This window comes from Odontesthes bonariensis, chromosome 14 (genome assembly GCF_027942865.1).
Source record: "Odontesthes bonariensis isolate fOdoBon6 chromosome 14, fOdoBon6.hap1, whole genome shotgun sequence".
Classification (NCBI taxonomy): Eukaryota; Metazoa; Chordata; class Actinopteri; order Atheriniformes; family Atherinopsidae; genus Odontesthes; species Odontesthes bonariensis.
The window spans coordinates 13,487,525-13,502,751 of record NC_134519.1 but is presented as its reverse complement, the minus strand read 5'-3'; the positions used below and the strand labels follow the sequence as shown (position 1 = coordinate 13,502,751).

General features: G+C 39.3%; 1 protein-coding gene across 18 annotated transcripts in view; it reads right to left on the bottom strand.

Moving 5' to 3' along the window:
- LOC142398801 (receptor-type tyrosine-protein phosphatase F) overlaps positions 1-1,496 on the bottom strand; it is a 171,995-nt gene extending 170,499 nt beyond the window's left edge. For 9 of the 18 annotated variants that reach the window (XM_075482976.1, XM_075482984.1, XM_075482979.1 and 6 more), the window contains exons 1-2: positions 1,195-1,496; positions 917-1,099 (exon numbers count right to left, since the gene is read on the bottom strand). The gene's annotated coding sequence lies outside the window, so the exon portion shown is untranslated. Of the gene's footprint in view, positions 1-916 lie in introns of all 18 variants that reach the window. The other 9 variants (XM_075482995.1, XM_075482993.1, XM_075482994.1 and 6 more) reach the window with 3 other exon arrangements.
- Positions 1,497-15,227: the final 13,731 nt, after the last annotated feature.

Here is a 15,227-nt window from a genome sequence, read left to right as displayed (position 1 = left end):
CAGAAGATCCGTGACTGAGAATGGTGAAGAAAGAGCAAAGATAGGGGGGGGGGGGGGGGGGGGTGTAGGTGTGTGGTGGTGGTGGTGGTGGTGAGGTGTGCGTGCGTGCGCGCTGACGTTTGCACGCGCACACGTGAAGTGAAAAAGCCAGGTCCCGGGAGAGCCAGAAATCCTGTGGCAAATCACCATGAACACGATGGGTCAAAAATGGGAGCAAATCATTACATTGTCATTAGATAGTCTACTAAAAAAAGGTGACGACGGGCTCGCACCCCACAGATCATCTGCTTCCCTCTTTTTTTTTTTTTTTTTTTTTAACATTTCATTAGTAATTCCCGACAGATTTTCTGCTTGGTTTAATATTCCATCCCTGCAAAGACCACTACGACGTCAAGCTGTCCACTGCGAGGTAGACGCAGACAGGTCACTGCCGACCGTGCGCAGGCTCGCTTCTTGAAAATCACTTATGAATTAAGTAAATGAGATCAATATTCTGCTTCGTCTAAATCCCATTATTTTTCGCCTCAATTAAAAGGCGTGGCAGATCCTTTTTTATAATTCCCTTTCAAGCAGATTAATCGTTTCTTATTCTCATCCCGAACTGACATAAAAGTTGCTGTTGGCTACACATTGTGATCTGGAATGAATAAAAACAGCAACAAACTGCATGCGTGGCTGTCTGACGAGAGCCCGATTTATTCAGACTCGGCTGATTTACAATATCTAACCATTAACGTTACACCTTGGAAAGGCTTTTTTTTTTTTAAGAATCTCCAGTTGGAAAAAGCAGGCGAAACCAACGGATTTGTGAACGCTGTCACCGGAATTTCTGCAAGTTGGGTAACTTAACGGCAGCGACACAAGCCGCGTCTCAAGTTCAATGGGGAACATTCAGAAAGATAACGGACTCACTTACTGAATCTCCTCTTTGTCACCGCCGTTGGCATTTCTCTCCTCTGAACCACAGTCCCGTTTTCAGTTTGAATCAAGCACAACAATCCACTTCATGCAATGATCAGCCACAAAAAAAAAAAAAAACAGAAGGAGTAAGAACCAGCCCAGACCGTGAGATAGGAAGGGGGGAAAGATACGAGTCCACCTCCTAAGGAACACGAGGTCCTATGCCGGTCAGCCGACCGGGGTCGCGGATTCTGGATCTATTCGTGGCAGCTCCCGTGCTGCTAACGGGTTAACGTCAGCCCCGCTCAAGTGTTCAGTGTCGCGTCCAACACACGAGAAGGCGAGAGGGGGGAAGTCTTACTTCTTTTCTCGCTTGTAAATTACTCCTTTTTGCAAGTTAATTTGTGAGCAGAAGTCGGTCCCACGGTCCCCACAGAAGGAGCCTTGGAAGGCGGCAGATAGTTTTCTCGCGTCTCTCCCCTCACACTCACGCTTCTTTTCTGCCTCCGTGGTGAAAACACACACTCACAGGTCGGTCAGCGGGATTTTCGGATTCACTCGGCTACACTCGCCCTCCGTGTCCATTCATTCGTGCAACCGAAGTCCCGTGGACTCTGGAAACATGCGCCAGCCCAACCATTAGCGGCTCCCACAGCAGTTTTTTTTTTTTTTGAACGTCTTGATTTACGCAAAAGCACCTGCTCAAAATAGACATAAGGTGAAATTGTGAGGACAGTATGGCTCAGGACAAGAACGGATTACAAAACAATAGACCCCCGGGCACAGACGTGTTAAAGCCCCCCACCCCTTTTAATCCCCACTAAAGTCCAAGAAACGCTGACAAATGGACACAAATAAGCACGAACCATGCACATAGAATTGGTGGTTGTTGTGGCTCTTGCTGTGAAACAGATGTTTGCAATCCTTTCACAACACTTCTTTGGAATTTTGTATCTTTTTATGTTTACTTTTCTTTTCACCCATTGAGTGTTTTGTGTGGTATTTTAATCGTGTTGTGATGTTTGTGCCACTGCTCATTTTCTGTCACACTTAATCTTATGTTGGTTGTCTTTTTTGTTGGTTTTGTTTGTTTTGTTTTGTTTGGCTTTGAGTGGTAATGTTGCTGTGTCCCATCGGTTAGCTGCATCTCCTTGTAGTTATTGTGTCCCTCTTCATGGTCAATTTGTGCCTCCGAAATCGAATATGCAAAGATAGAAAAGTTCAGAATGAGGTCTGTTCGTCCTATATGGGTTTACGTGAACTGAAATGAGTAAACCTTGTTGTGAAGCTACATACAAGTTTGTGGGTGTTAAGTGCTGCAATATAATTTTGGTTCAACACCACAAATACATTTTTTGAATGATTTATTTTTATTTTGTGTCACACTTGAGTTATTCTGTGTCTCAGTTTGGTATTGTTTTGTCTGTGTTCGTGGAAAATTTGTATGTCTTTGCTGTTATGTTGTGCCTCATGGACATTTCAATGCGATTATGGACATCCTTAATCTAGTTTACTGTGGTCATTTTTGGTTCTTTTCAGTTACCCCACTTCGTCTATGTGTCTTTGCTGATTTTGTTTGGCATGTGCCTGGCCTGTGCCTGGTATCCATGTTCAATTAAAACCCAAATTCAAAATGACCTGATCCATAGGGTAAGATAATTTCTGTAAAAGCACTGTTGCCTGTACAAAACAATCAAACAACACCATAACATAAATACCGTACATAAAAACAGCTTAGAAGAAGAACAAAAATCCAATAAAAAGAGTATTATTATAACTACATGAAGAGATATCTGGAAAAAAAAACTTGTGATCGATAAATTAAATCAGTTCCTAAGTTAATTTAAGCATTAGTGAGATCAGATACAAAGCTTGACATGACCCACTTGTCTTAAATATGTGTCCATTTGGCTCCTACTTTAATTGGTCCATAGTTTTTGGTAAGAGAAGCAACTGGGGGAAGATTCAGAATTCTTGATGAACTTGCCTCTGATAACGGTTGAATTAAACTCCTCCTTCTGCTCTTCTTGAGGGTCCTTTCTGGGAGTTTGACCCCACAACTCACTCTGGGAGTTTCTGCAATGAGCAGTCATGCATCCTCACTGAGAATAGAACATTTATATATACTGCCCTATTATCCTAATTTTTTCTCAGAAAATAAAATGCAGCCAGAGCCTCTCACTCCACCCTTGGTCTGACCTTGTGAAGGCTCAGGACAAGAGCGTCATTCATAATTTAGAAGAGTTGATATTGCTCTTTGAACAGCCTTGAGAGAGGGATGCAGGAAATATTCCCCCAATGTTCAGTGACACACAAGCTCGTTACCAAAACGTTTGACTTTTTCTACAAATTTCTTTGTCAAGGAATTGTGTCCATGTTTATGTGCTTTGATAGATATTAGGAAAAAATCAACAAGGAAAGATCCCTGTGCAGCATAATTGATGCCATATTTTTTGGGAAGTGCAGAATTCACAAGTGAAGTGCTTGGAACACAGGATGGGCTCTGCTCACACTGCTGCCTGGGTGTTAATGCATGAGCGACAGGGTTGAGTGTGCAGGGCATGGATGCTGTGACCCTCGGTGAGGACCTGAATATCTTCAGGATTCCGACAACCCATCTACCCCACCTTCTAACCTTACCGTGATCAATCGTTAGCTTGGCAGAGCCCCCGCTGAACTGCTGCCCGGCTATCCACCAAACCTACATAATAACAGGTGCAAATTATGTTTACACAAGCTTTTATGCTGCAATAAATCCACTGGGGCCTTCATTCACTACACCCAGTCAGTCGCTCACACTCACCGAACTTAATCGAACACAATGAGTTGCTATGCGACCTGAAATTGATTGAAAAGGACTTCTGTTCCTTTTGGCGTACAAATGATAACCCTTGTCAAACTGCAATGTTCTAGGAATAGGATCCTGTCAGACAAATAAGAGACCAAGCCAGTATTATTACACTCAAAGGGAGGCCATTGTTTTGATACAGTAACCATCAATATTAGGTGTCAGACAGAGAAATTGGTACATGTGCTGAATAATGCTGCTATGAATCTCTGGTGGCCAACAACAGGCTTGCTTTTCAGCTAAAGACACCTCACATGGACAGCGGTGGAGACCTATAAACAACCTTAACTCGTGAAGGTCAAAGACAATTTCTTGTGATATTTTTTTTTTTTTTAGCAATGTTGCTAAAGAGTCCTTGGAGAGCCACCATGCTTTGTCATTGCCAGATTTTCTTCACTGAGAGCCAAACACTGCCTGAGCAACACATTTTCTTTTTCCGTAAACTCCTCACCATTTGAGTTCACTCACACAGCATGATCTCCCACAGCCTCAACAAGGTTTCAGAAAATTATGTTTTTTTTAATTAATAGCAAGTAGAAAGTGCACAGCTTTTTGCACATCAGTGTTGCACTAATTAAGGCTTGACATATAGACTCTTAAACCAACATTGTTAGTCGGTTATACAACTTATATCCACCAGAGTATTGGAACAAAACTCCCACTCAAGACTACTTCCTGCTCAAAATAATAATTGCTGGGATTTTAAATAAATGGCTGGCTGAATGAGTGCAAATCAAAAAGTGTCTGAGGTGCAATATCAGCCTCTAACCATAACACTGCTAGAACGAAGCTGCAGACATGGATCCCTTTATCAGCTGTTCCTCCTTATTCATTTTTTTTATTGAACTCTTTGGGGAAATTAGTCAAGAGAAATTACTTGTAAAGAGGTTCATTTCTATCTACAGTGGAAGCCCCACACTTGGTATTTAATAGTCTAAAGGCTGATGTAAAACCGGTTTCGTTATTTTTTTCTATCCACAGTCAATCATGAAAAGGGTTTTTGAAAACTGATTATAGACCATAAGTTTGAACTTAACAGTAAGGAAGAAACCAGCACAGAAATGATAAGGCCAGATTTTGTTAGTAAGTCATTTTGTATATTGCACCACAGGTCACATTTTGGTAGGTTGTTTGATTTGACTTTTAAAGTGAAAGATGAACATTCCAACCCTGATAGATTTTAGAAAATGAACCATTGTATGTGACATATTTCCCAAAAGTTTTTTTTATCACCTCCATTGTCGAAATCCAGATAAACCCATGTTGCAGCTTTGTATGTAATTATGATCTAGACTGGAAAATATGCTAATTTATATGCTAATATGGTAGCTGACTGTACAAGAATTTAAAAAATATATGGAAAAATTCCAGATGCAAATCTCACATTTTAAACACGCCATACGTGGAATATGGCTAAAAACGAGTGATGCAATTAGGGATTGCTCATATTACTACAGGTATGTAAACATTAAGCTTCCTCTCTAGTGCAATTTAGGAATTATTTCCATTTCAATTGTGATGGCCCAAACGTACAGTCACTGGGGAAATAAAAGAAAACTACTTCAATTTACATACAAAACATGCCATTTTTGTCCTTGATTAACATTTTTGAGCAAAACTGCGAACACTTTTAAAAAGTTTAGATGATTCTTTCTCAGCAACAATTCTGGATTAGCCACGACCAGGCCAAATTTGATCTGTTAGTTTTGGCCAATTCCAGTGCTCAATCTTAAAGCCCTTATTGGCCAGATGTCACAATACATCTTAACAAAACAATGTGTGGCATGTATATCTGTAGACTAAATGTGCTACATGAGTGTGTGTGTATGTGAGTGTGGGTTGTTGTGTAAAAGCACTTTTAGTGGTAAACCAGACTAGAAAAGCTCTATTTAAGTACAGTCTGTATACCATTTACCATATTAATATATAGAATTTAGATATTGCAATAAATAAATTAAATCCATCAATCCATCCATCCATTATCTTCCGCTTGGCAGCAGCTTGAGCAGAGAAACCCAGACGTCCCTGTCCCGGCCACTTCCTCCAGCTCTTCTGGGGGGACCCCGAGGCGTTCCCAGGCCAGCCGAGAAACATAGTCTCTCCAACGTGTCCTGGGTCTTCCCCGGGGTCTCCTCCAATTAAATCCAAAACATTTAAATTGTTCTAGTGGACAGCTTTTATTCTTTTCAGTTCCTTTTATTATGTAATTTATTTTCCAGCTTCTTAAGTTTCTATGTTCAAATGAAAGGGTTGGGGTTTTCTCACCAAGTCAGATGAAGAGGATCCACTGCTCAAAAGCGTACATGGGCAAGTCACCCTTTCACAGGCCGGTGTCTGATAAGTCAGTCAGTCAGACAAAGTCATTGTGCCAGAGTTAGAATACCGAGTTTCATTTAGTCTATCATCAGAAAGCTTTGACAGTTTTATGAACTCTTCAACAAAACATAGCCACCACTATTTTTTTGACCTGAACATCGAGGACATATTTTCAGTCAGACACACACTCACATTGTTGAGTATGCAGAGGACAATTTCTCACCAATAGACACTTACTGAAGGTTGTCAAATAGATAAGATTTATATTCATTAGACTATTCAATTCCATTTGTCTATTCATTAATAGTCATCATTTTAATATTAAACTTAGGATTTATCTTTATTTACATAAGTAATAACTGAACTGACATATTTATAGACTTATCAATTTAAGCGTTCATTGATAGTTCAATAATTACAATAAATAATATTCCGTAAGGCACATCAACAACAGGTTGCCTATTAATCAGAGGGCAAACACAGCAGGACAGACAGACCATTAACATTTGAATGATGATTTCATTGTCGATTTAGTATTTACTTCCCTTTTTTTTTGCATAAAACCGTGAACAAAGGAAGTCAGTATACACCAGTCATAACGGATGTCGTCAGATCATGTAAAGTGTGTGAAGCAACTGGAAGTAAGGCTTTGACTTGTGACAGATTTACATAACTTCATTTGACTAGACATTAACTTCGCTTGTTCTTGTATTTTTACCAATGTATTATAGTGCTGATGGCAATAGAGAAGGCTTCAAATTTATATATCCTATAATACATTGACTGTAGGAATAAATGTTGTCATCATTAGGCTATAAATTCTTAAGTTATAACCAAAAACATGTTTTGTGAGTTCTCAGCAGAGGTGACAGGTCCATGGAGGCAGGAGTAGGATTCTGAAAGTACATTTTTTCAAGTAAAAAAAAACGTCATTACCATACCATAATAATACCATAATTAAAATACAGAACTTGGCAGAGACCTCCACAGGGCATGTGAAAGGAAAGAGCAGTCTTTGTGAAGTAGTGATGCCAAAAAGTAGTGAAGCGAGGACCCAAGTAGAAGATGCAAAACAATAAGCAAACAAACGGCACTGATAGGGCAGGTATTCCAGGGAAACAAAAAGTTTGTCCAAGTTGACGAAACAATAAGTACTGAACTGGGAAGGATCTAAAAGAGGACAAAAAGATGCACAAACAACGGTTTGACAATGAAAAATAGGAATCCAGGCAAAATACATTGTGAGGAAATCTAATAATAAAGGACAGGTGAAAATAAAAGAACAAGACATGCCAATTCAAGAATACAAAGAACAAAATAAAAAAACGAAAACAACAAATAAATCATTACTTGTGGAGACGAGACAGGAGATTGAACTTCTGGGCTCCTGGACTGGGAGCTGTTATGCTAACTGAAGATACTTCAATTACTCTAACAGACCAAGGACCAGACTGCCAAAATTGTGTTGGTATGGGCTAGATGACCGGACGGAACTGAAAATACACAATTGCAGTTATATGAGAGATTTGATCAAATATTATTTCAATGATGGACAGCAAATGCATACATTGTAATGGTGAATTTCAACTCTTCTCTTGCACCAGGGATCATCTTACAGCAACCAAAACAAAGCGTAGCCTACAAATGTTTTATTGCCAAGATGTAGAAACCCATTGCCGAGTTTTTTCTTTTAAATAAGCAAAGATAGATAATGAACGACTATAATAATGGAACACTATGGGCTGGTCTCCCTCCCAATCTCCACCATCACCATCAAATTCTAATCAATTCATATTTGCGTCTAAGTGTACATCAACACCAGAATCAGTGAAATAAACCATAACTCTGATTACCTTTCAGTTCAAAGTGAAGATTTGTATTATCAAATTCCAGAAAATTCCATCACAGCATTCCTGAGATATTGCGTTGACGACCAGAAAGCATAATCTATCATGCCAGGGCTGGCAGCAGTGTGGAGGCACAGGATTTCAAAGTACAAGAAAACATCAGTGACTTGGATTTAGTCATTTTCTATTAGTGCTGCCAACAGACATTTAGGAGTCATTGCATCCAAACCTTTGTGTCTAGCAACAAACTTGTGTACTACAAAGAAAGATTAATGGGCTACTGAGGTACATATGCCGAGCCTAAAATTAGTTTTCAGTGTCGCAAAGATGGTTATCTTTTAACACTTAATTTGTTCTGTAGGAAGTTCGGTTTAGAGCTTCTGTTTAAACTGACTGTATCATAAACCACTCTTTCATTTAGGCTTTTCTTTTCTTGATTATACCCCAGATTTCAAAATGGGCTTTTCACAACATCTAAATGTCATCAGGCAGAAATATTCAGCCCATGTTGAAGCCTAAGATTTGATGTTGAACAAATGTTGGATTTAAAATCATAATTGACAGTAAATCCATACAGATGTAGTCGTCCATCACAGTCAGTCAATTTCGATAAACTATTGACGTTTCAGCAGTTGAATTTAAACAAAATACAATGTTGATTCATTGATATCTTTGCAATCTTTAATCGGTTAAAAGTCTGATCCCCATGATTTTCTAAGCTTATTCAGTCATCAACTCCTTTGTATACCTCTGTGTTTATTTTACAACGTGCAGAGTAGAGCTAATAAATCCAGCTAATAAATACCTGCTGTTACTGTACACTACAGCAGACTGCTACAAGAATCCACAATTCAGTTGGTGACGGGTTAAATGCATGACTATACTTTGTACTGATTTGTTGCCAAGTCCATTTTACACTACAGACACGGCAGCTAACAGAACATAGATTAGAAAATTGATTACTCTATCGGTATTCATCACCGGCATTGAACATTACTCAGTCAGTTTAATTAATTTCACTTTCATCTGGCCAAAAACTTAATCAATACGTAGCCTTCATTATGGAACAGTGCCAACTAGTATCTTGTTTAAATATTGAGTTTAAATTAAATTTTAAGGTCTCTAATGTCTATCAGTCATGTCACAAATACATGACATTCATTTGTAGTGGGTCTGAGGGCCCTGAAGGGTCAAGCCTGTCTCACAAAGCAAGTTGATCGCTACTTATTATGCCTGACTGATACTACAGCCAACCAGAGAGTGACTATATCTCATTGCAAAATGTTCTGTTTACATGTAACCAAGGAAACCATGGCATCTATTAGGCCATGATTATTTTCTAACCCTAACCTAATCCCAACCAGAAAGTAACAAAAGTGTTTCAGTAGGGTTATTGTCAAAACGTACGTTGGTCTCATTCTCACATCACACAAAGGCCCATGGTTTAAAACACTGGATGTAGCTGCTCCATCAACACCCCTTCTAACTTTATTTGTGGAATTCGTAGCTTCTTAAACAAAAGACTTGAGAGTGAAGTCTACTCTGATCTGAAAACGCTCATAAGAGTTGTATTTTCCTTATACCACTCGTTGGGGAGGTACTTTACATGATGTCATTATCAGTCTGATTGAGGAATGTGAACAAACAACTTTTATGATAGTTTCAGCCGGAGCAACTTGTTTCACTGACTGGAGTTTTGGATTTCGTCGAGCTAACCAACACAAAGAAATTTTGGCTGTCGTGCCAAAGAAAAGTCTTCAAGCCCCTACTGACCAAATGTTGATCAAGGACTTTTCCCTTTTCTACCAACTCATGGTTGGTCAGGGTTAGGCAGAGAAAATATGTAGGAAGGGCTGAATATCAATAGATAGATACATGGTTACAGATTATGATCTGAATGCTGACTTCTACAAAACAGTCAAGATCAAACATTACCATCTTACAGTTTCTGTTTCTTTTTTGTGACAATACTATATTTTGTGGAAAAAATGTACCTATTACATGTTTTCTTATAAGACTGGGCTGCTCTTGAAATACTTCCATCACTTTGGCTTTTGTTTAGTTTAAAAATAGACTGAAATATCCAAACCCCAACTGGATTCTGTCATTCCAAGGCCATGAAATGAATGAATGAACATCCATGGCTTTGAAGTGGCAGGTCCTGCTGCGTTAGCGTGTAAACAACAAAGTTATCAGTATTCATATGAGTCCCATCTCACAACACACATATATTTGTTTTCCCGGCTCTTTAAAAGTCACTTAATCCATGCCAGTTCTTGGTTTTTGGTGTGACTCTAGTTTTAATCGGGGAAATTAAACCAAGATAGATCCTGCTGATTAAATTCATCTTAGATTTTTACCTGAAAACTGTTTGCTTATCATAACATTATAATTGATCCATCCCATGTGCTAAGCATGTCAGCTTGCTTAGTTACTTATACAATAGCCAGTTTGACTTCCATGCGGTCTAAGAAAAGTTCCATTTTGTTATCAGTCCTGAGATTATAATAATTATTTAAATAAAATGAATCAATGTGAAAGTATGGATTACTGTGAATTGTAAATGTAGTTAAATATAGTTTTTTTTTTTTTTTTTAAAGGAGAACCCTCTGCACAGCAGGCTCAGCATACAACAAAAAAGAAAAACACAAACTAAATGTATCAACAACAACTAGTGACTCATAAGTGTGCAACAGTCATTCAAATACACTATGGGGCAGATTGACTATTACTTTGCAACTCATTTGATGTTGAAAAAATACTGTCAGGCGCTGAATAGCATTGGCACTGTTGCTTTTGTAACTGGCCCTGTTCCCAGTTGTTTGTATTTACTGAAGTTTCTATTTCAGAGGGCAGGATATAGGGAGGGGGATATTTGAATGAATCATGCAGATGGATTTTTCTGATTTGTGTCCCTTGCAGCATTATTTACTGCTGTAAACAAATCATGCCTTAACTTTGTGACAGTTGCTGCACAGAGTGGATACAGGTGGTGCACAACACTGGTGTGAGGGTGTGAAGGGTGAGACTGTTTATTTGGAATGCCAAATGGGCTATCAGAACATGCTATTGGTTACCAAGCCATGTTATTCTTATTTGACTGGAGAAAATCTAAGATGACCCAAAATCTCATTTTATGAGTCATGCAACATTCTGTGTACCAATACCTTTTGCTGCTCTTCATGTTTTGTTTTTCTTTTTTATTAATATTTAATTAACACACCATGACTTCAATAGTGATGCCACCATCCACACTTTGACAATTTTCCTTGGCATTGTCCCTGAGTGCAGAGAAATATAACACCACTAAAAGACGAGGAGGTACTCCAGGTTTGTATTCACATGCATTAATTTCCTGGAATAATTGCTGTGTACAGATATCCCAGGGGTGAATAGTAGGCTGGAGTGAAAGCTGGCTGTTAGAGAATTCCCAAAGGTTTCCTCATTAGTCTAGTGTTATTTGGCACATGTCTAGCTTTCATGATTTGTCTCCCTTGCTCATTCAAAAATAACCAGTTTGAATTTAGGCAAACTGAGCAACAAAGTATTGTGATACTTTATTACAGTGGATCTAATCAACTGTTGTTCGTGCTGATATATCCTGCGTTGTAACAAGGAACACAATGAACCTACGTCATTGGTAATCAACATGCTTTTTGTGTGAATCTAGGCTGATTTGTGCTGCTCCTAGCAGACTGATGTGGTCTTTGCAGGAATGAGCAGGTTGCACCTGTGTTTTTAGATAAGTGCAGCTTTAGGACTTCACCCGCAGAGCGGGATACTGCTATTTATGATTTACGACTACACACTAATTTCGTAAATCTTCCTTCATGTGTGCAGAGCATACGTCAAAGTTTCCTTGTCTCGCTTGCTGACTATTGGACCAAAATTGTCTTCCAAACTATGTATTGTGTCATAAATCCTTCTGATAGCTACACACTTAAGATGGACAATTTTAAGAGCAGACAGAGGCTTTCCACTCTCAGCTGAGGAATCTGAAAACAATCTTCCAGTGTCAAACTCCAAACATACATCATTCTGTGTAGTGAAGCTCAAACATCCCAGAGAGGTAACAACGACTGAAACACTTTTTTGAGCGATTGGGGGCTTTGAAATATTACATGCTGTATATTATTGATATACAACACAGATCAGTGTTGTAAATGTTTTGGCCTAAAGGTCAGACACAAAATGACAAAATGGAGTTGACACACAATGACCAGGAGATCTTGAGCAGACACCATAGCAGGATGCTTTCATCTTATGTCTGTTGCACAATTAACGCAGGACTCAATGAGGCAGGAAAACAGTTAATGGAAGTTAATGATGAGAACACACAGAGCTCTTGTATCATTAACCAACATGCAGTCAAACGTGCTAATGATTGCGGTTACTATCTCAGCAGTTGGTCAGAGGAAATATCCAATTTAAGGTCTTTGCTGGGGTACTGTGACATTCTGCTCATATTCTTAAAATTAAAGTCACATTGCCAGCTGAAGGGAGTTTGCAATGGGCAGTGTAACAACTGATCAGAAAATGTAATGTATGTCAAGCAGAAAATTCTTATGTAAGATGCAGTGAGGCGACGAATACTTCTATAATACTTACTGAGCTGAAGTTATAAAACAGAATATTCAATCTAAAATTAAAGTAAAGTGTAATTTATGATTTATAGTAGGCATTTATTTGCCTATTTTTTAAGTTGAATTCCCTTTAAGAGTATAATTGTAATTTATGTTATATGAACAAATAAACACCATTTATACATCACAAGCAGACCACTTAAGCCCCGAAAGAGATGCATGAGTGATCTGAAATGCTTCCTTCCCTCAAAGCCTGGAACCACAAGAGACACACAGCAGCATTTCCACAGAAGCTATATTTAAAAGGCCGAATGCAGTAAAAATGAAGAGGAAGAGACAGCACCGGCAAGAGACAGAGAAAAGAGAGAGTGGTGGGTTGGAATTGGAAGGACACATAAGCTCTCATTGAGCTGGCAACAGTGAAAAGAGTCCTTGGTTATTGAAAAACAAGAAATCAAAGGCAGAAAATTCCTGCAGAGGGATAGGGGCATAGAATGAAGCTTGTCCTCCTCTTCATATTTTTTTTTTTTTTAACCTGTTTTTTCCACTGTGGTTAGGGTAGTTAGCCACTCACTGGTAGAGTGAAAATGCATGGCAGCCAGCAGGTTGACGAAAGCCCCTTAGCACAAGGATCTGTAAAGAAATAGGGGGCGACACAGCATAAATTGTTTTCTATTTCACCATATGAAGGATTGTGGCTTTTGCAGGAAAGTAAACAGTGACACTGTTTACAACATTTCCCTTTTAGAGTGCAGCACTTTGTAAAGAAACAAATAAGCCATGTTGTGTGATGACACACTACTTATTCATGAAATGGTAAATATCTACTACAACACATGACAGAAAATTCAGTATTTTGCATGGTGTCTTATATACCGCTACTACGCTAGTGAGAGCACAGTGCAGATGTCGCAAAGGACACTAACAACAAGGTCATGATGACGCAGGACGCAGAACACACAGCACTGTGTGCTACATAGCTGCTCAGGAACAGACTAGTTTATGGAGGAGGTCGTGTCTTGGTTGCCAGTTGTCGCGCAGACGTGAAGTCAGTCGTGATGGATGTGATGGACAGACAGAATCCCCCTGTTTCTTCCTGCCATCTCAGTCAGCGTTTTCCCTCAAGCAGATTGGGTTCCACGAGCCATCCCTCACAGATCATCGCTGTGGGAATCTGATGTTTCAACTTTACAGATCATCCCTTCAGACAAGTGGATATTAGCTAGTTAATTTTTAATTCCTGAGATGCAAGGTAGCCACGCTCTTTCATGGCTGGAGGGAGAGCTAATGGGTCTGGATTAGGTATCATGGGCGGATATCTGGGAAAAGCCCCTTGGGAATGCTGTGCAGGTCTCTCTATTGAACACCATTAGGAGTCTGAAGTAAGCCAGAAAGCCTCTCAAAGACACACTGTCCAGCTATTGACCTTTTTGGCAGCACAGTGGAGGTCCTCACTGAAGAGGTATTGAGTGAATGCTATGTGTGGTTCATTAAGCCATGGTGAGAGTTAAAACATGGCAGTTGATAGGGTGTGCACCTAATCTTCAGACATAGATTTTTGTTTCCCACCAATCACATACCCTGGCCCACCAAGAGACATCAAAATGAAAGATCTGCATGGTCAGATAATAGCCTATTGGTTGCGAGGCTGCAGTTGCCTTTCAGTGAATAAAACCCTGCTGTGAGCATCAATGTATTCACACAAGATAAATGCAGAAGATTGAGACTGTAATAGGTTGTCTGGCTAAGTGCACGTCAAGCCGCTCCCTGGACAGATAGATTCAAAAACTTCAGTCATGTTTTCCGTGATGTCCAAAAATGATTTCCTTTCTTTCAGTAGAATTGGCACTGATGATTGTTTTATTGACTCAGATGTTCCATTAGGAGGAGAGCTGCTTGGGTTAAATGGCTCATGACAGCAGCACAGAGCCAGCTGATGATGCCCCGTCAGTAGACCTCACACAAAGGTTATTAACTGGTCGCCACTGCAGCAGATCACCATCACTCCCCTGACAGTGATGCATACATGGACAAAATATAATACTGTCCTCAGCTTATTTGAACACAGTACGAGAGAAAGCCGGTGGCTGAAGAGGAGAATGATTTTGCTTTAGATTAAAAGATACTGTGGCATTGATGTGCAACATACAAAGAGATTAGGCAACACAACTACATAGAAAGCAAAACAACATTCCAGAAATTACAACATCAAAAAGGAAAAGCAAAAAACTGGCTTGTCCTACAAAGCTGAACTTGTGGCTTTGTGAGGAAATGTAAGGATCAACTGTGGATTTTTAGTGTCAAAAGGCGGATCACGTCTTACCGGGATGTATTGCCATGGCAACTCATGCTGGAAACCTGACATGCTCTGAAGGAGCTTGTGTTTGCGATAAAAGATTGACATGTGTAACAGTGCTGTCATTTGACAAATCGATTCTGAAAAAAAAATGTATATAAAAAAAAAAGGTTTGGTGTGTTGAAAGTGAGAGGGTCTCCTCTCTCAGGGGTGAGAGACAATTTAAATCCATTGGCCTTCTCTAAGAAGCATCTTTGTAAAACACATCTTTACTAAAGAAATTACCTAGAAAACTCATTACTTAGAAGCTGTCTCTTATTGACTTTAAGAATTGAAAGTAATACATTTTTCTCTTCCTTATTACTTCATACAAGCGTCTCTCGTTTTTTTCTCATTCTCAACAATTTTAGGCCATCTTTGCAAATTACTTTGAAATA